Raw genomic sequence first — 20911 nt, 5'->3', positions numbered from 1 at the left:
ACAGAAAGCCAACAGACTGAGGAAAAGGTGCTCAACAGCACTTATTATCAGGGATGCGCAAATCAAAACTACAAGGAGATATCACCTCACACCTTTCAGAATGGCTGACATTAACAACACAAGAAACAACGGATGTTGACAAGGATGTGGAGAGAAAGAAACCCTGGTGCACGGTTGGTAAGCATGCAAACTGGTGTAGCCACTTGAGAAACAGTATGGAGATTCCTCAGAAAGTTAAAAATAAAACTACCCTGTGATCCAGACATTGAACTATTGGGTAATTACCCAAAGAATACAAGAACACTAATTCAAAGGGATACATGCACCCCTGTGTTTATGGCAGCATTATTTAATGCAAAAATTAGCCAAGATATAGAAGTAGCCCAAGTGTCCATCAACTGACAAATGGATAAAGAAAATGTGGTGTACACACACACACTGGAATATTATTCAGCCATAATGAAATCTTGCCATATGCAATGGCATGGAGGCAACTAGAGAGTATAATGCTAAGCAAAGTAAGTCAGCCAGAGAAAGACCAATACCGTTTAGTAAGACCAAGACTTCACTCATATGTGGAATTTAAGTAACAAAACAAACAAGCGAAGAGAATAAAAAGGGGAGGGAGTGAGAAATCAAGAAACGGGCTCTTAACAACTCCAGAGAACAAACTGATGGTTACCAGAGGGGAGGTATGTGAGGGAATGAGTGATACGGGTGATGGGGGTGAAGGAGGGCACTTGTCATGATGAGCACTGGATGATGTATGGAAGTGCTGAATCACTATGCTGTACACCTGAAAGTAATATAACACTATATGTAGTTAACATATAGTTAATTACAGTTAACTATACTAGTTAACTATACTATACTAGTTAACTAATTATATTAGTTAACTAGTATAGTTAACTAGTTAGTTAAACTGGAATGAAAACTAAATCTTTTAAAAATGTTTAATTAAAAAAAAACCAATGATTTCTGAAATTGATAAGTGCAGTGAGGAAAATACATCAGGGAAATATATTCCAGTAGTGCGGAGCAAGATGGAAAGGTCAAGGGAGGCCAAACTGAGACCCGCATGATGGGAAGGAGCCAGCTGCCGAGATGCAGGGAAGTATGCTTGAGGCAGAAGGGTTGGTGGGTGCAAAGGCCCTGAGCAGAAGGGAGGTTGGCCCACCTGAGGACCAGAATCAAGGCTTGTGTGGCCAGAGCTTAGTAATGGAGGGAGATGGGAAGTGAGGTCAGGGCAAGCATGGCCAGATCATGAGGAGTTGGAGTTTTATTCAGAGTGCCAGCACCCTTATTTCCAGTTGATGTCAACATGCTCCCACTCGGATAAATGAACATTCTCACCTTGGCGGATCATTTGGGTAGAAACCAGAAATGTAATCAGCAATGCAGAAAGAGGAGGAGGGTTCTATGATTTCTCAAGATTCCAACCGTGGCACCTTGTTTTTCTAAAAAAGGAGAAATCCTGCCAATATACAGAGCCCCAGACAGAGAGTAAGGGGAGGGAACAACACCCTCAAGGCTGGAGCAGGAGGAGGTGGGCTCACAGAGGTGGGGAGAGATGTGCCTGCTCCGGGAGTTTACCAGCAAGACCAGGGGTAGGGTGCTGGGGAGGCAAGTGGGGTTTGAGAGCAGATGTAAAGTTAAATGGCTGTTTTGGACCTCATGTGGCCCCATCAGCTTCTACCTTCCTAGGGAAACCTCAGGCCGAGCCTAGGAGAGGTCTTCCCACGCCTCTGCTTGATAACCTGGGCCGTGGCAGCTATCAGGCTGCAGGCATCAGAACTCAAGACTGAGTTCCCAGGCTTATAGCAAACCACACATCTCATCCTCAGAAGTGCCTGCTGTGTTTTTTGGCAGCAGGAAAAACATGAAAGTTCATTTCTCTGTAGCAACTACAGTGATGTGCAGGGAGAAGTAACTGAAAAGGTCAAACATGCCCTTCACCAACTCAGCTCATAAACCAGGGGAAAGGCAGAGCACTGAGACTTCAGGAGGAGAGTAAATCCTCACTTGTGCTGAGACCTGCAAAGCAGGGGTCAGGGTCGACCCATCGTTGGTGGGGGACAGCTCCTCCTGCTCCAGTTCCCTGGGTCCTCTGCCTTAGTCTTCCGTACAGAGTGCTAGGAGGCACTGTGCTTCTCGAGTTTAAAGTTAAGGCACCTTAGAGAAGCAGCATAGGGTTGTGCTGACCACAGTGAATGTGCCCTGGACTCACAATGATATCAGTTCAAAAACAGACTGGTTGTCATTTTTAACTTGAGGATAGCACCCTTGAGGCTGAAAACAACCAATAAAACATACCAAAAGGAGTTCATCAGCATGAGGAAGGAGACTGTTCTCCCCTGTGCCAAAGCTAGAGGGTCACCCCAAGGTGTCTACCATACTAAGAGAACAGACTCTCAGCTGTCCCTAAACCCTGAAACAGGTAAGAGGTGCATCAGCTTGAGTATCTCAGGTGGGTCCCATGCTAACAGGCACAAGTCAGCAGCAGAGCCCAAAGGTAAAGTGTTAGTGGATTGCTTCCAGCATTGTCTGGGACAGAGTGGGGTCATCATTCCTGAAAGGGCCTGGATAAAACCTCTTGGAAGTTACATCCCAACAGCCATTATAGTTTGAAGACCATGTCATTAAAAGTATCCAGTGAATTTAACTCTAGTTTTCTGCCCACCCAGCATTTGTCTAATTTCAAGTTAGTTTCCCTTGTCATGTGCAACAGGGAGAGAGGGTGTTGACAGAAAGGAGGCCAACTATTTCCCTTGGCAGGCATGTCTTTCATTAATAAACCAACCTTGCAGTTAATCTCTCTCTCTCTCTCTCACACACACACACACACACACACACACACACACTGCCTCTCACTATATTCGTGATGGAAGGAGTGGAGGTGATTATGAATTTCATCTTCCAGGTATGGATTAAACCAAACACCAGGGGATGTCTCAAGGATTGCAATCCCCAAGGTAAATGTTGCTGACTGACAACAACCCCTTCTCCTCTCCTCTTCTGGGCCTGCTCTGCTCCACTCCTCTTGGTACATCAGAGCTCAACAGAATCAGGTCAGAGCTGGAAGGATCCTGAGAGCCCACTGACAACAATGACTCCTGCTCTGAGGTTCACAGAAGTAGCACTAGGTTTTGTGAATTCTTGGCAAAAATTCAGAAAACCTAAGGGAATCCACACATTAGCCGATAATGAGGCCACACAGACTAACTAAAGCATCAGCCACCTCATTAAACTGGGAAGCTTAATACTGTTTTTATTGCACAATCACTTATAAATGTCTTTTATTAATAAAATTGGGGAAATTAATTTGTTATTCCTTAATAAGTGCAGTGTGTTTTGTTGACAAAATGATTATAAAGATAAGGATCAATGAGTGTTGAGAATATTAAAAGATGCCCCTGTTCTATGGGTTGGAAACCACTGAGCCACCAACACCCTACCAACAATTTTACAAATGAAGAAACTAGGGGAAGGGAGCAAAAACTCCAGACTTTTACTCAAGCTTCAAATTTCCCTTAAACTCTTAGAATATTCTGTAACCCCATATAGCCAATAGCAGTCATGTAATTAGAGTTAATGTCTCCAGAACCTGTTTTATTTTCTTAATTCACTCAAACCTCAGTGAACAATTGGTTCTTGAAGTCAGTATTACACATATGTATGAAATTGTCATCGATTTACCTGCTACTTTTGGCAGGGAGAGGAAGGAGGAGGTTCTGTATTTTTTAGAAGTGGGGGAAAGGGGATGTAAAACAAACAAAACCCCACACCTATTACACCAATAGTTTCTCCACATTATTTAATTTCCAGAACAGTCTCGTGGGGAAAGTATAATTTTCCCATTTGACAGCTAGGAAGATTACCATTGGAGAGGTTAAAAGACTTTCCAAGGGTGCATATGTTTAGAAGTAAAATCCAGTTCTGTCTGATGTTTTGAGTCCAGGATCATTCTTCCCACTACACTGCTCTGTACAGCTGACTGGGTTCAGGACCGTAGACAGAGGCAGGGTGCCTAGAGCCTTCAAGGTAGAAGGGATGGGGGCAGAGTGGGTGGGAAGAGGGGTGCTGAGTCCCAGGAAAGAGCCTGGAACTAACAGGAAGTGGGTCAGAGGCAAGGAAGGGCCCATCATCATACTCTTTCCACATCTTTATCAAACTGCTCTCTTTAGAAGCAATTTCTATCCTGCCGCCAACCAGTTATGCTAGGACAAGCATTTTCATCTATAAAATGCCATTCCCAGACTGCCACCCAGAGTTTCTATAAAGCAAAGATGAATCAATGGATAGAAAAGTTATCTGAAATTCATAAAAATTCACCGTTAAAAAAACAACTGTAACAAATAAACCCCCAAAATTCCAGTGGCTTGACATAGCATTTATTTCTCATTTATGGAGTGCCCCAAGCAGGGACTCCTGATGGCAATGAGGCTCACCTCCCAGAGTAATTCTGGTACCCAGGGTCCTTCCTCCTTGTTGCTCTGTCACTTAATATGGCTTTCAAGGTCCTTGTGTTTATTGGCATCAAGCTAGAAGGGTAAAAACCATAAAGACTGTCCAAGGAGCTTTTTATATGCCAAGTCTGGACATAGCACACATTCCTTCAGCTCACATTCTTTTGGTTGGAACCCTGCTCATGGCCACACCTACCAGAAAGGGTCTGGGAAGTGTAGTCTAGCTGTGACTACAGGAAGATAAGGAAATGAGTTTTGAGGGACAGAGAACAGTCTCCCAATCCTGTACAAAGCTGAGAAGTTGTCACAATCACATGATTCTCAGCCCCATTCATGAGCTGGAGAGTATGAATAACGAAGGATCGACTGTGTAAAATATCTTGACTACAGGACTTTCACTGGATGCACATGTGAGTAACTTTAGATTCCCCAACTGGGCATCTTGCATCCTTCCATGGTGCAAAATTTGGTGAGATTATCAAAAGCTAAAGCTGTTTCACCATTAGATTCCCCAGGAAGACCGATCTACCTATCATCCACCTATCTATCACCTCCATATTTCTGGAGACTCTAATTCAGTTCCCAGGGAATTCTAATTCAGGGGACTTGGGAATGTGTTTTTAAGACAGGGGAACTAAGACTCTTTCAGTTGCAAGTGACAGAAATCCAACTCACATGGTCTTAAGCACCAAAGGAAATGTATTGGTCCATGTAACTCTGCCAGTGGTGGGACTACTTTGGGGCATCGCTGGATATAGACATGAACAGTCGCACTGGGTCACCTCCACTCCATCTCTCACCTGATCTCCTCAGTAAAGGATCGATTTGGGGTCCATCCCCCCTCATGGGTCAAGGTGGCCACTAGGAGCTCCAGGTATACTTTTTTATGAATAGCCCCATGAGAACTACTCTTCCTCTGTAAAAGTTCCATAATTTATCCCATTGGTGCTAATTGTCCTGGCTTGGATCCCATGCCAATATCTGAGCCCATCACTGTGAACAAAAAGATGGTGGCCTCTGATTGTCCAGGTCTGGGTCATGAGACCATCTTGAGTCTGGGGGTGAGGTCAGATCCATACCACAAACATAAACCAGTGTGCAGCAGGGGTGGCTCCCCAAGGACAACTAGGGTGCTATTCCCAGGACAAGGGGGACAGGGAAGGGATGGTAGGCAAGCAGCAACAATGGGATTCTCCTACACTAGGCTGTGGGAGGCTCCAAGAGTGGTGGGTGCTCTGAGCTTGAGACTCCCACAAGACTGTGGGAAGGAGCAGTCCCTCAGACCTGCAGAGGGGTCTCTGCTCACCTAAATGCTTGATGGCTTCCACCCACCCCCAACCCAGACCCCTGTGGGTTGCTCCATGCATTGAGCATGTGAAGCTGGTGCTACTCTCCAGGCTTTCTTTGTTAGAAGGCTGGGAGTCCCTTTGTCTCATTCACCCAGACCCTCTCAGTGGCCCTACCCCCAGCAGGCTTGCACCTCCCTGCCCCCAGCCAAGGCCCTGGTGCTTGGCTGCCAATAATACCAAGGATGTAAGCTGATAATGACTTAAAGCAGAGCTTCGTGTCTCAGGCCTATGGGCAGCAAAGGACGCATGAACCCCTAAATCTGAATTCAACATTCTGTGTGTATGTTACATAATGTATGTGGGTGCTTCTCCGCTTCATCAAGGGAAAAAAAATCCACAACATTCATTGAATTACCTAAGGACACTTAACCTAAAAAGGATTGAGAACCACCAATGTCAATAGTGGCTTCTCTGGGCATCTGTTTCAAGTATTTAGCGGTGAAAATTTCATGTTCCGTAGTACTTATTCTGGAGAAGTAGGAAGCTACGGGCCAAATTGAAATGATACTCTTGTATCAACATTTCCTGAAATGGGCTCTCTGGAAGGTGGGTTGATGTGATCTTATGTCCAATAAGAGAAACAAAAACATTTTCTTGTTCAAGTAAGTTGGGGAAATGCTGGGTGAAATATACTTCTTTTCTGCAGGACTTGTCATAATATTCTTTAATGTTCTAATGTGTCAAGTGATTCACCAGGAGTGGTTGTAACAGGCAGAGTTTCCCAGACTTCCTAAACACACACAGTCTTGTATGGGGCTTTGCTTTGTTGTTAGCATTCTGTTAACCACGTCCCTGAAATGGACTCATGGGATTTATAATTTGGGAACCCCCTTATCCTCAAGGGATGTATGTTTGTGGTAGCAGCTTTAAGTTTGTGTTGTAAAGGGGTCTGGCAGCAAGCATGGAAAAAGCTTCAAAAGGAACAATATTTAAGAGAAATCCTTCTCTGTTCTTTGCCTGAATTAGAACAAATGAGGGGTCAGTATGTTTGTGAGGCTGCATGGCATCTCTGTATCTGTGAGCTGTGGAGTGTCAGGCAGAAAGAGCAAGGGGCTGGGGTCAGCATGCCTTGGGCAGGTGCACGGTTCTGTTACTGACTGGCTTTGTGATTAAGGCATGGACTTAACCCCTCTGAGTGTCAGCCAGTTATCTGTAAAAGGATCTGATGGGAAGATTAAATGAGACCGTGCACTGCATGCACAGTGTCTGTCACTCAGAAATGTCCCTTCATAGCAGCTGAGGCAAAAGACTGACTTGGTTTGGGGTCTGCAGAACTTCACCCTTTGCCCTGGCGGCTCTAGGAAATTCTCCCCTTGTCCTTGCCTATCTTACCCTCTTGCCTCAACCACCTCCCACCTGCTCTGTCTGCTCCCCATTCTCTCCTCCTTGAGCTGCTTTGCTGGTGCTCCTGATATGTCCAAACACAGCTGACCTTCTTCCCTGCCCTCTTGGGGCAGCTGGGGTGATGGCAGCTGGATCATGACCTCCGAGGCCAGGTCCTTCCCACCTGCCCCACTCCATGAGTTGCTTTGCTGGTGCCCCAGATATGTCCAAACACAACTGACCCTCTTCCTTGTCCTCTTGGGGCAGCTGGGGTGATGGCAGGTGAACCACGACCTCCAAGGCCGGGTCCTTCCCACCTGCCCCAGCAACTACCCTGACACCACCTTGGGCTGACAAACCACATGGAAATGGATGCAAAGGCCCCACTGTTTGCGGATGCTTGCAGGCTGTCCTTAAGGTCACCCTGTGTGGTATGTCACCAAAAGCGAACAACTCCACGCCACGTCTACTCTATCAGAGCTTGTTTCTATCTGCATCTGTCATCGCTGATTGCATTTGAATGGGTTTAGTCTCTATTTTAAATAAAAGATTTATGCCTTAGCTGTCAGAGCCTGCTTTTATTTGAAAATTTAATCTTGTTTCTAGGAGTCTAGATTAACTTATTAGATTTAGGCATCCCTCGTGTGTCTCTGAGAGGAAAGGAGTAGGTTCTCCCCTCTCTGCCTATGGCCCTGCACACACCACAGAGCAGAAGCCAAGAGCTGCAGGGACTTCTCAGTCAGCAAACCAAGGCAGGACAGAGGCCACCTCTTGGACAGCTTTCTTTGGTCACCTCGGGTCCCAGGAGTGTTTCTGTGGTCTCTGGGCCAGCTTCCAGTCTGTTCTCTTGGGGACCTCTGTGCCCCACAAGTGTGCTCCACCAAACTTACCCATTCTCAGGGGTTTTGTGGGGGCTCCAAAAAGGCCCCCAGTGGGAGACCAACTTGTCACCCTTGGCTGTGCCAATGAGTTCTGAGGAGTTCTACCCCTCTGAGGGCGCTCGCCCTATTGGTTAGACCGTGGGGTCAGAAGCCCCGGGCTGGAGTCTCAGCTCCGACCTTGGGCAAGCCGTTTAACTTCCCTGGCCCTTGGCCTTCTCATCTGGAAGATGGAGATAATGTAATGCCCATCTCATAGAATTTCTGTATCCCTGAGTGAGGACATGGGGGGACGTCCTTGAGAACTCCTCTCTGTGACATTGTCACTACTTCAGCGTGCATGGGGTGTGGGGCGCACCACAACCCCTTCAGAGGTGAGGATGGGGGAATCAAAGAGGAGAGTGACTCACTTAGGGTTGCATTAAAGTGAATGGCAAACCCGGCCCAGGACCAGGAATCTGGTTCCCACACAGTGTGACAGGCTCTTCCCTCCTCCCCTCATCACTCACCCCCACCATTTGCCTCTCTCTCTGTCTCTCCCTTCCTCCTTCTCTCCTCTCCCCCTTTTTTCCTCTATCTTTCTGTACTGGACTGTATTGTGTCCCCCTGAAATTCGTATGTCAAATCCCTGGTCCCCAGCATGACTGCATTTGTTTTCTGGGAGAGGGTCTCTAGGAGGTAATTAAGGCTAACGGACATCATAAAGATGGGGCCCTAATCCAAGAGGACTAGTTGCGTTATATGAAAAGGAAGATCTGTCTGTCTGTCTGTCTGTCTCTACCCCTCCTCCCCACACACACCTAGATGCACTGAGGAAAGAAGGTCATGGGAGCACACAGCGGGAAGGCAGCCACCCGTCATCCAAGAGGAGACGCCGGGGAGGAAACCTACCTTGCAGGCACCTTGACCTTGGACTTCCTCACCTCCAGAACTGTAAGAGACTTGTCGTTTAAGCCAGCCAGCCTATGGTATTTTGCTATGAAGGCCCAAACAGACTAATTATACTGTCTGTCTCTATCCGTCTGTCTTCCTTTCTCCCCCTCCCTCCCCCCAGAAGTCCCTGACTTTCCCGTAGCACTCCCGCCATCTGCTGGTCAGTCTTGGGATAGCAGGCAAGTGCCGGCCTAGAGGAGCGGCCTCCTTCAGGGCAGCCAGAGCCAGAGCCTGAGCCTGCATGAGCACGCATGCGCGCGCGCCCATAGACACACACACTCACACACTCACACACTCACGCACGCACTCTAAGAGGCCAAGGAGGAGAGCTGAGATGGCTTGTCCCTCCCCTTCGTTTGTCGTCTCTCGTACCGCATAACCTGGCATGCCTCAACTCGGGGCACATGATGGACACTTGTTTTTTTGTTACAAGCTCCTTAGAGTCAGGCCCACAACTGACCCATCTCTGCCAACCCTCATTCCCACCAATAACTGCCCAGCACACAGCAGGTGCTCACTAAATGCTCCTCGCAGGACTAAAGGAAAACCCTCCCTTGGGGGGATTTCATTCATGGCTTCTCATCTATGGGGCGCTGGGACTCCGGAACGTCTCTTCCTCCCCCACAGCACCCACACTCCTGTGGGCTCACACCCAGACTCGGGCCCCTGCACACAGTGCCAAGTCCCCACCCCACCACCCCGGCTGGCCCGACAGGTCATGGATCAGGAGCATCGTCTCATGTCTCCTCAGGATGGCCTCAAAGCCAGCTCTGCGGGCCAACCCTTAGGGGGGACGTGTGTCTCCCTGGCTTGTCACTTGGCAAAACAGCTCGAAGGGAAGGAAGACACAGTGACTGTCTCTACAAGTCAGCTGCCTCTACCTCAGAAAGAGCTGTTGTCTGAGGGGGCTAATTAAGATGAATCTGTCCAAGGGGAGAGGAAGCTCCCGCTCCCGCTTTCCAACCTAGAGGCTCCTCCCTCACTCCAGTTCCTAAATCAGCCCAGCGTGGCCCAGCTCAGCCGGGCTCCTCACATCCTCGCCAGAGCCTGGACAAGGGTAGGGAGGTGAGGCGCTTGCCTGGGGCACAGGATTTAAAGGGGGGCCCCCAACAGGCTGGCACCCAGAGAATTGCCCTCTCTCTCTTTTGCCTCAGACACGCGTGTGGCTCAGCACAGTGCTGGTCCTGATCTTATCTTTTTAACATTTTGGCCGTTTATTTAACATGGACTTTTTTGCATGAGTTTTCATTTTTATAAAATATTGTATTAATGAAAGTTGAGACTTAAACAGGACCTGTACACCCATGTCCATAACAGCATTATTCACAACAGCCAAAAGGTAGAATGTGCCCCACATGTCCATCGATGGCTGAGTGGATAAACAAAAGAAGGAAATTCAAGGGGCACCTGGGTGGCTCAGTCAGTTAAGCATCTTAAGCAACTGCCTTCAGCTTAAGTCATGATCCCAGGATCCTGGGATCCAGCCTGCTCAGCAGGGAGTCTGCTGCTCCCTCTCCCTCCTGCTCTCCCCCAAGCTTGTGCACTTGCTTGCTCTCTTTCTGTCTGTCTCTCTCAAATAAATAAATACAATAAGAAAGAAAGAGAGAGAGAAAGGAAGAAAGGGAAAGAAAGAGGGAGGAAGGGAGGGGGAGGGAGGGAGAAAGGAAGGAAGGAAGGAAGAAGGAAGGAAAGAAAGAAGGGAGGGAGGAAGGGAGGAAGAAGTTCTGATTCCTGCTTCCCTATGGACAGACCTGGAGAACATGACGCTAAGTGAAATAAGCCAGACACAAAAAGATGAAGACTGTATGATTCCCTTTATATGAAGTACTGAGGGTAGTCGAAGCCTTAGAGACAGGCAGCAGCATGGAGGTTACCAGGGACTGGGGGAAGCAGGGAATATGGAGTCAGTATTTAATGGGGACAGAGTTTTAGTTGGGGAAGATGAGAACGTTCTGGAGGGGATGGTGTGAAGGTATTTAACACCACTGAAGACAACACTTAAAAATGCTTAAAATGAAAAACCTTATGGTATATTTTATCATAATAAAAAAATACTGCATTAAAATATTATTGATCTTAATTGCTGAGTTTTTTGGCACCCTCTGAAATTGTATGCCTGAGCTGAGGGCCTCTTACCTCTCTCCCTTGCTTGACCCTGAATTCTTCATATTGTCCCCATCTTACCGACAGTGGAACCAGGCCTGGGGGATGTTAGCAGTTAACAGGCCTGCTCAGAGTCACCTAGAAGATCATTGGTGAGCCCCCCAAGTCAAAAGCCAAGGCTCTGGCACCCATCTCCAAGGACCTTCCAGGGAGCTCAGTGGGCACCACCATCCGGCTGTTTCTTGGGTGGAATCTTAGCCCACAAATAAGGGCCTACATGGACCCAGCCCCAGCCCACCCCTCCTCTTGTGGAGACCCCTCCCCCACAGCTACAGCTCTCTGCTCTCCCACAAAGAAATCTCCAGCAGAGGTTAGGGCCATTGGGCAGGTAGCATATGCAAAGAGGCGAGGTCCATTTTCACACTCCATAGCTATGACAATGGCTGCTACTTTCCTCCCAACATCCATCCCCTCTCTTGCCCAATAACAGAACCCAAATTTAGCTGGGCACAGGCTGCCTAGAATAAAGCTTTCATTTCCTAGCTTCCCTTGCCGACAGACTTTAGATACGGCCCCAAACCTGGAAGCCAAAGCATCATGTGCACCTTGGAAGATGTGCCCTTATAGAGAGTGGCAATTCTTTCTACTTCTCTTCTCCTTCCTGTTGGCTGGAAGGGCAGGTGTGATGGCTGGAGCCTGGCTGCGATATTGGAGGCTGGCAGAGCCCAGGATAAAAGGGGGCTGGATCCCTGACCTGGGCAGGGCCAGAGCAGCCCTGGACCACCCAGCTGCATACTTCTGTGAGAGGTTCAGTTCCCAGCAGGACATAGGCCACAAGCCCTGGGCAGGTGAGCTGACCCAGCCTCTCTCCCCACAGGACAAGGCCTCTCGCCCCAGCCCCTACTGGTCATTTCAGAAACACTTCCTAATGAGTTATTTTCACAGGAGTCCTGGGTGCGGGTTCTTTCTGGGAACCCAGCCTAGAACATCCCTCCCTCCCTACTTGGTCCTTCAGAGTCTATAATGGCCAACTGGGCACTAAGACAGCTGGGCCCAAGGCCATCTACTTGCACACTTCTGTAAGTGAGAGAGAGAAACTTCTATCAAGTTTCAGTCACTGGTGTGTGAACCTGGGCAAGTCTCTTGACCTCTCTGGCTTTAAGTTTCATTTCTGTAAAATGCAGATAGAGCCAAGTAAGAAAATGAACAAGAATGCATTTTGTAAACTGTAAGAGGTAAGAGACTGAAGGTTTGTGTCCCCACCCCCCAGATTCCTATGTTGAAATCCTAACCCCCAGTGTGATGGCGTTAGGAGGTGAGGCTTTCGGGGAGGTAATGAGGTTGTGATGGGATTAGTGTCTTTGTAGGAAGAACACGGGAGAGCTTGCTTCCTCTCTCTGCTCTCTTCGGTGCTCTCACAGCAAGAAGATGACCGTTGGCAGACCAGCAGGAGGCCTCTCGCCAGAACTCCAACAGGCCAGCACTCTGATCTGGGACTTCCAGGCTCCAGAGCTGTGAGAGATACATTTCTGTTCTTTAAGCCAGCCAGTCTATAGTGTTTTTATTATAGCGGCCAGAGCTAAGACAAGGTACTTGTTTATAATATCTGGTGAGAGGCCAAGCCATTAAAACCAAGAACTCCCCCACAAATCAATGATCATCTCCAAGCCCCAGATATTTGCTTTATTTCCAGCAATTCTGGCGGAGAAATTGGGTCCCTCAGACTTTGCTATAGGGAATGTGACCTGAATGTTCTCTATTCAGAGGGGACTGGCTTATCAGGAAGTGACTGAGGTCCTCCCCTCACCCTCCCAGCCCTCACCCCAGCACCGCCACTCCGCACCCTGGGGCCACCTCAGCCACTCGCCCCTGATGGGCTGACTGACTGCCCAGCTCCTCTCCTCTCCAGGCTGGGAGAATGGACAGGACCTGGGAAAGCCTCCCTCCCCTTCAGCAGGAGCAGGGGCACAAGTCTGAGCCCCAGGGGTGAAGGCCGGGAGATGGCAGGGGAGGACGCTGGAGGGAGAGGTGGGGACGCAAGGGGGGAAACAGGCAACTTCGTCCTAAGTCCGGACCAGAGACAAAAGCTGTCATGAGGAGTTTCTCCAAACACTTTTCCTTCTTTGCTCCTTATTACCAGGAAGAGACAGAGGTTCAGAGAGGGCTGAGACCTGCCCTTGGTCACACAGCAGCCAGAAGTACTTTACTGACCCACCTTAAAACATTCCTCGGACTTTGGAGAACATTCCAGACACTTGGACCCTTGGCGGTGGACTTGGGCGCAATGTAAAGCAACACTCATCTGCTGATGGTTCCCAGCTGTGGCCTGGCCTGTAGAGGAGGCTGGACAGATGTCGGGGTGGAGGGAGGCCATCTTTCTGCAGGTCCGAACTGCCCCCCCCACAGTTGTGTCCATAGATGTGGACAAGTGCCCCTCCCAGAAACCTGGACATGGCTCAGTGGAGGGGACACTGTTGGTTTTGTTCACCCAAGAGCCACTCCTCTCTTCTGATACTAGCACCCAGTATGGAGAGCCATCCCTCCTCCCAGGACACATTCTGAGTCCTTGGTCAAGGTTCCAACCCCTCCCCCCATCAGACGGGTGATTATGTAATAATGGTGGCCCAGACAGTCTCCCCTGTTTCCCCTGGAATCTCACAGAGAGGGACACACAGAGCCCCAGCAGGCAGACAACATAGTGGTCCGCCTGCATCTCAGGCTCCCTAAGACCTAATTTTCCGCTTTTTCCTCCTATCCTGAGAGCTACTCCAGACCCTTCCAATAGATGCCTACTTGGTTCAGGTTAGGCAGAGGCAATTGCTGGGGCTCCCAGCCCACATGCCTGCCTGATAACCCAGCCATGCCCCCAAAGTGAGATTCCTGGAGGTTTGGGTGTTCCCAGGGGACACAGGCCACCAGCCCTGGAGCTGCCACACTGACCTGCCTCCTCCCTCAGGGCCAGGCTCTCCCTGTGAGGACCTCTCCCCAGCCCCTACTCCTCTTCTCTGGGATTTCTGATTAATCACTTTCATAGGAGTCCTGGATGCAGATCTCTTCCTGGGAACCCAGCTTCACATGTGGATTCTCATGGGCCTCATGATGGCTGCCGGCCCACTGAGACAGTGTGAGAGATGACCCACCGGCTGAGAGCCCCTGCTGTCCAGCGGCTGCCGGGGCTGCTGTTACTGGCTGCTCACTCCAGCCTCCTCCGCTGTGGGAGGGCTGCACAGGCACCCCCGGCCCCTTCCCAGCAGGAGACCCCTCCCTGAGTCACATGAGGCTCGCTGCTCTTGTCCATCCTTGGGGTGTGAGTTCCAGCAACACCTTCTCCGTGAGGCCCTCCAGGAACCCCAAAAGACGGAGCTCTACCTGGGCACCCCCAGGCCTGCATGACAGCAGTGCCACCAGAGCGAGACGCAGGTGGGAGTGGGCATCTGCCCGGCTGCACTCTGGAATCCGAGGTGGGGGAGGGTAGAGATAGCACTGGTCAGCAGGAATGGAGCCAGCCAGGGCGTGGCAGCGGTGGGGACCTTAGGCAGCATGGAGGTAACGAGAGAGAATGAGAAGGATAAGCTGGAGCAGATGGTGGGGGACATGAAGGTCAGATGAGGCCAGGTGAGGCCAGGTGAGGCCAGGTGGGGCCAGGTGAGGATGCAGGAGCTTCTCCTCTGGGGAAATTGCGCATCTGGGGCCAACCTTAAAGATAGCGAAGTCTCGGGTACTTGCAATCCTGGAGGGTCACCATGATGGGCAGGGTCAGAGTCAGGAGTGGGGGCTGCACCCAGGAGCATGGCAGAGAGGGTAAAGAGGCAGCTCAGGGGGTCCAGCTGGAGGCAAAGACGCCCCTGGACCTGCCCCTGCGAGTTCCACTTATGCAGAGTGCACAGTGTAGCATGGATGTAGTTCCAGCCTGTCTTTCTGGGCCGCCCGGCCTCCTGCCCCAAGGAGATGGGGGAGAGGGAGTGCCCGAGTCACTTCTAGGGGGTGGGTATTGGCCCTCTGTATCTCTCCCAGAGGAAGTAGCCCTCTGCTTTGTAAGCCAATGGCTAGTATTTTTCATGTGCTTATTGTGTTAGGAAACCTTCACGTGGATTAATCCTCACCGCAACCCTGGGGAGCAGGGGGATGGGGGTGGGGGTGGAGGGCACCGAGGTAGTGGGTTGTTAAACCCAGGTTTTACAGGGAAGGACAAGGGGACAGAGAGGCTGAACATCATGTCCATGGTCACATGGGCCATGAGTGGCAGAGCTATGACTTCTCAGTGGTCTGGCTCTACCAGGCACCTAACCAGGTACCACACCACCAAGCTACCCCGGAACCCCGCCCTGTCCTCCACCTTCTTGAGATCCCATCAACCCCCAACCCCACAGTGGCTCCAAAATCCCGAAAGCCTCTGCTCCCTGCCAGCCATTCCAGCCCACCCTACACCCCCATCACCACCCAGCCCCACAGTGATTTCCATGTCGTCACCCTCCACCCGGGTCCCCTTTCAACTGTTTCTCCTAGAAGCTTTAAGCAGGAGACACAGCTGAGAATCTGCTCTGCAACCTGCTTGGGACAGTCACACTGGGGCCACCCAGGCCTCCTGCTGCCACCGCCGCCCAAAGGCAGACATTTGGAGCTTCTCAGCTGACTCCAGCAGAGAATTCGCCGCACCATCACCGACTGCCATCACGCTGTGATTAGTTAATCACTAAGTGCATGGGGCTTTTAATTAACTGCCAGCCCTGCGCGGGCGGGCAGCTGTTCCATGAACCACAGCAGCTCACGGCTCCCCCAGTCCGAGCTGATGGAACACTTCAATCACGCAACTGATGTTTGAGTATTTTGATGCTGCAGGGACAGCAGCTGCCACTTCTGCAGCCCTGAGCTGCCAGCCGCAGGAAGGAGAAGAGAAGGTGGCTGTCAGTAATGGGTGGGGGGTGGGGGTGCCCTCAGGTGTGCAAGGGTGAAAGGGGAGGTCTATACAAGTTCTGTGAGTGTGCAAGTGTGGTTGTGGTGTCTATCTATACATTAAAAGTAACTCAACTCAAACAAGTGTAAGGAACAAAAATAAACCTATAGGCAGAGAGTAGGAGACTTCAGGCATGGCTGGATCCAGGGGTACACAAACTACCCGAGCGGGTGGAGCCTGAACCTTCAGAGCAGCAGCACTGGCATCCTGGGGCAGCCAACCGCATTCGGGAAGCTTACGAGAGGCATGAACAAGATAGCAATGTTGTCACAATGTTCCCTTGCTCCTCTCTGATTCAGTTATTCCCTCCCGCTCCTGGGCTTCCAGCTAAATCTGGCCCTATTTCTTAGCCTTATTGCATCTAATTTTAACCATTTGTTCGCATGTCTCTGTTGCCCTATAGACCAGGATTCCCCAATGTCATTAGCGCTATTGACGTTTGGGGTTGGACGATCCTTCATTGCAGGGGCTGTCCTGTGTCCTCTAGGATGTTCAGCTGTATGTCCGGCCTCTGCTAGACGTCAGTAGCGTCACCTCTGTCACAACCGAAAATTTCTCCAGACGTTGCTAAATGTCCGCGGAGGCAAATGCTGCCCCCCATGGGAGCCTCTGCAAGAGATGCTGAGGCATGAGGAGGGTCACGCCCCGGGTGCCGGGCCTGAGATCTGGTGGGGCTCCAGTGATGAGGGTGGGGGAAGGAGAATGCAGGAAGGGCCTGATGCACGTGGGCTCTGCCCATGACCTCTCACGTGTGTCCATCTCAAGGGGGAAGATGCTAAACCTGTCATACCACATCGTTCATTTACTGAGCAAATCGGAAACCTGAATTTGTTTATGACATGTCCTGATTCCTAAAATTACATATGCAGGCTGAAAAAAATACACCAGTTTGCAGTTTGCAGCACCTCCCGAGTCCTATTCACTGTGAGACTACAGAGGCCAAACAAGCAAACCCAAGGTCACACAGCCAAAGGGAGCAGAGCCCGCTGGGCCTCCTACTGGGCCACTGGCTCCCTGATCGGCCAAGTCGGCCCAACCCCATGCTGCTCCGTGCTCTACATCACCCTTGGAGCCAGCCCTGAGGCCTGGCCCCTGGAAAGCCCTGGCAGCCTCCTTGGGGCCCTGCAGAGTGAAGGAAGGTCATTCTCAGGACAGAGGAGACTGCAGGGCTCGGAATATGTAAATCACACCCCACTGCCCTGCACATCCATCCTGCGGCCTAATTGAGACATTTGCTTGGAGTGTCCTGGAAAACTAGGGCAGATGTGGCATTCAGAGGATGAGAGCCACCCTCCTCGGACACCCTGCTGAGACTAGGGACCAATGGCTGTTCTCTGGAACCTGCACCAGCCACAGGAAAACAGTTTTTGCTAATAAGATTGTATATATATTTTTTAAATGGCCATTGAGTATTAAACACCCAGTATCATGGGTGGTCAAATGCTAGAAAGGAGGGCAAAGTAAAAAAACACAGCGCGCCCATCTCTACGCAACCGTGCAGTACCAAGTGGGAAAACCCGCTGATTTTACTCACATATATCCCTACAGCCTGCGCCTATGAGGTTGGAGTGTGTGCAAACCTTTCCTGACACTGGAGGTTTCCTCAACCTGCACTTCGCCTCAGTGAGTACCACTTGGTGATGGGGGTCGGGGAAGCATGGTCCCCCACTCTACCCTTAATATCACCAAGGTTTCGTTCCTTTCTCGCAACCCAGCCCAGGCCCCACTCTGGCCTCAGGATCCCAGCCTGCCGGCAACAGTGCTCTATCTGATGTTGCCTACGGATATGCATGGAGCCTTCTGGGTGCTTCTCTGGCTCAGCCTGCCCGCTCTCCTCCCCACCTGCCCCCATTTCTGCTCACATTACTCAGACTCAGCCCACTGGAAGCATTCAAGAGCTGCTTGTTGAGTGAATGAGCGAATGAATGAATGGGGGGGGGGGTTCTTTTTTTTTTTTTTTCCTGTTTAAAGATTTTATTTATTTATCTGACAGAGAGAGTGTAAGGGGGGGGGGGGTGGTGGCAGGCAGAGGGAGAGAGAGAAGTAGGCTCCCCACAGAGCAGGGGAAGCCTGATGCTGGCTCGATCCCAGGACCCCGAGATCATGACCTGAGCCAAAGGCAGTCACTTAACCAACTGAGTCACCCAGGCACCCAAATGAATGGGCCTTCTAAAGCAGCAAAGCATTTCGACACTTTTGTTCTCTGGCTCTGAGCTCATTCTTCCCTCCCTGTTCCCAGGCCTCCACTCTTCAGACACACAGGTGTTTCCTCCTCCCTGCACACCTGCATGACTGGGCAGCTGCTGCTCCCCCCAGGTGGACTGTGACTCCCCCGCTGTCGGAGACCCAGCTCCACTGCGTTCTGGGTGGCATCTTCTCTGATCACCGCCCCCCCCCCGCCGCCCCCTCCCCGTGCCCTCCCTTGTGTGCCTGCAGCACATTGTTGTGATGTCACCCCTATGCTCTTACCATCTCCCCTATATTAGCTATTTGTATCACACAAAAGATTTATATAGCACATGAGAGAAAACACAACTGAGGCTCATTCACGTTCTGAGAAGCTGTTTTGCAGTGAGTCCCTTGGCTCTGTCCTGCTCTTTGAATGGCGTTCCTCTTCACTGCAGCTTCCCTCCCTCCTCAGAGCAAAATGGCTGCCACCACTCCCGACCTTACATCCAAACGCCCCACCATTCACAGGAGAGGCTTTTTCCTCACATTCCCAGCAGAAGCTCCCAAGTCTATGCCGACTGGGACTCTCTTGCCTCGATCACTCCAGCCTGGTGAATGCAGGGTTTTGACTGGCTTAAACCAACCTGATCCCTTCTCTCAAACCACAAGGTGGGGGCATGGAGGGGGCCGTGGGAGATAAGACCACGTGCCCACTAGGCTTTGCAAGTGTCTCCCCGAGGAAACAATAAGCTCCATGACAGCAGGGACAGATTCTACTTGATTTCCATCTCCCCCTCCCTCACTGCCCAGCACAGCATTAGGCACCAGAGACACATCCATAAATGTCCCCTGATTTGAACGTCCTCCTTTCCCGTGAGATGATCCTCTGGGTCCTGGGTGTCCTGGGTGTCCTGACCTCCCTCCAGTCTCTTAAAATGATAATGCTGGCTGTAGCTGAAAGGGAATGCTGATACTTACGTTCACAAGCATAGAGTTCTGGCAACCCAATTTCACTCCAGAATAGGGCTTCTAGAATGTAGACGCTGATTTCAACTACAGGTTTGGGCATGAGAAACCGGGTACAGAGGCCCCCATGTATCGTCCATTGACTCACTCACTCATTTGCTCACCTACTCACTGCATTAATGCCTATTTATCATTGCCTTCCATCCCCCCACACACACAACCCCTACTCCATGGGGACAGACCATGTGACTGCCCCCACCCATCCCAACCACCCTTGATTGATTACAATTAATTATTTCTTTGGTTCTTAATGGAGTTGTACCATTCCCTAAGAGGCATTTGGAAAATTTGGAGGATTGCCTTCTATTTCAGTTGTGACCAAGCATAAAAATATTGAGGTAGACCCAAAGGGAGACTCTTTTTTTTTAATTTCTCCCTTGTATTAGTTTGGGGGAAAAAAACACGTGTATGCAAATTTTATGTCAAGATAGAGGGTCTTACAAAATATATAAAGGATGTATTGGCAGGGGACTTCTGCCTATGGCTGAGCAGGGAGATAGTATATTCTCTTCCCTAAAAGCAATTATAAAGCTGGACAAAATTGACCAAAACAACCATATAGCACTCCGGACATCAACCAAAGGCAGACCACAATGGGAGCAGTATTTGCGCATGAAAGCTAGAAATTTGGGCAATAACAGAATCTGTGGCATTCTTTCCTAAGGCCGCTCTGATTCTCTCCTCCCAGCTGCCAGCAGAGAGCTTCCACTAGTGTAAAGAAGTTTCTCTGCTTTGGTTAAAAGGGGATCTCTGGATGTGGGGCAGTAAGCAAAACCCACTCTTGGCAGCCTCATAGGTTTAAGTGAAAGTCTCCAAGGCAGAAAAGCAGGAGGGCCAGCAGCTCTACCCAGACTGAGGTTGCCAGTTGTGGTTGGGCAAATATATCTCTGGCCAAAGCTACATGCATGCCCTGTGGAAACTAGAGAAGATCCAATCCAGCCATACGCTCCTGGCCAACCCCTGGGCTGTGCATGGGTGCAAAGATGAGAAAGAATCCAGCAGAAAGTAAACTGTAGGAAACATATGAAGATGGCCTTAATTTTGAGTGTGCTCCTGCTATCAGCTGTTCTAAAACAGCTCCTCACTTCCTAGGATTCAGGCCCTATGTAATCCTCACTTTGGGTGAGGCCAGCACATAGTGACCCACTTCTAATAAAGGGAACATGGCAGAGGTGATGAGTGTCACTTCCATGGCTAGGCTATAGAAGAAAGACTTCTGCCTTGCCCTCATGCTCTCTCTGGTTCTTCTCCCTTCCTGCTCTGATGAAGCAAGCTGCCGTGTTGTGAGCTGCCCTATGGAGAGCCACATGTCACTAGAAACTGAAGGTGACCTTCTGCCAACAATCAGCAAAAGACAAATTCAGTTCAATGACCTGCAAGCAACCCAGTCCTGCCAACAACCAGATCAGGAACTTGGAGGTAGATCTCCCCCAGTCGAGCCTTTGGATGACTGCAACTTGGCCAATACCCTCATTTGAGCCTGAGTGAGAGGACCTAGCCAAGGTACACCCAGAATCCTGACCCACAGAAACTGTGCAAAAAAAAAATGTTTTGTCTGAAGTCACTAAACTTTGGGATGATTTGTTATGTAGCAATATGATGACTGACACAGCTCCCCTCTCCACACACAGATTCCTCAGCAGAGGACAGACTGTTTACTGACTTGAGGTATTTGAGCACAATCTCTGTCCACTCAGATATGCAGACAAG

At 50.1% G+C, this 20911-nt stretch overlaps 1 protein-coding gene across 2 annotated transcripts in view; it reads left to right on the top strand.

Moving 5' to 3' along the window:
• Positions 1-20911, top strand: part of LOC308358117 (uncharacterized protein C16orf78) — a 110972-nt gene that overhangs the window by 66725 nt on the left and 23336 nt on the right. Inside the window, exons 2-4 of one of the 2 annotated variants that reach the window (XM_080828147.1) lie at positions 8821-8949; positions 17555-17629; positions 20471-20704. The exons of the other annotated variant lie outside the window; for it this stretch is intronic. The gene's annotated coding sequence lies outside the window, so the exon portion shown is untranslated. The remainder of the gene's footprint in view (positions 1-8820; positions 8950-17554; positions 17630-20470; positions 20705-20911) is intronic. 2 annotated transcript variants of the gene reach the window in all.

Source organism: Martes martes (assembly GCF_963455335.1).
Source record: "Martes martes genome assembly, chromosome: 17".
NCBI classification, from domain to species: domain Eukaryota; kingdom Metazoa; phylum Chordata; class Mammalia; order Carnivora; family Mustelidae; genus Martes; species Martes martes.
The sequence above is the reverse complement of the archived record's forward strand: the minus strand, read 5'-3'. Positions and strand labels throughout refer to the sequence as shown.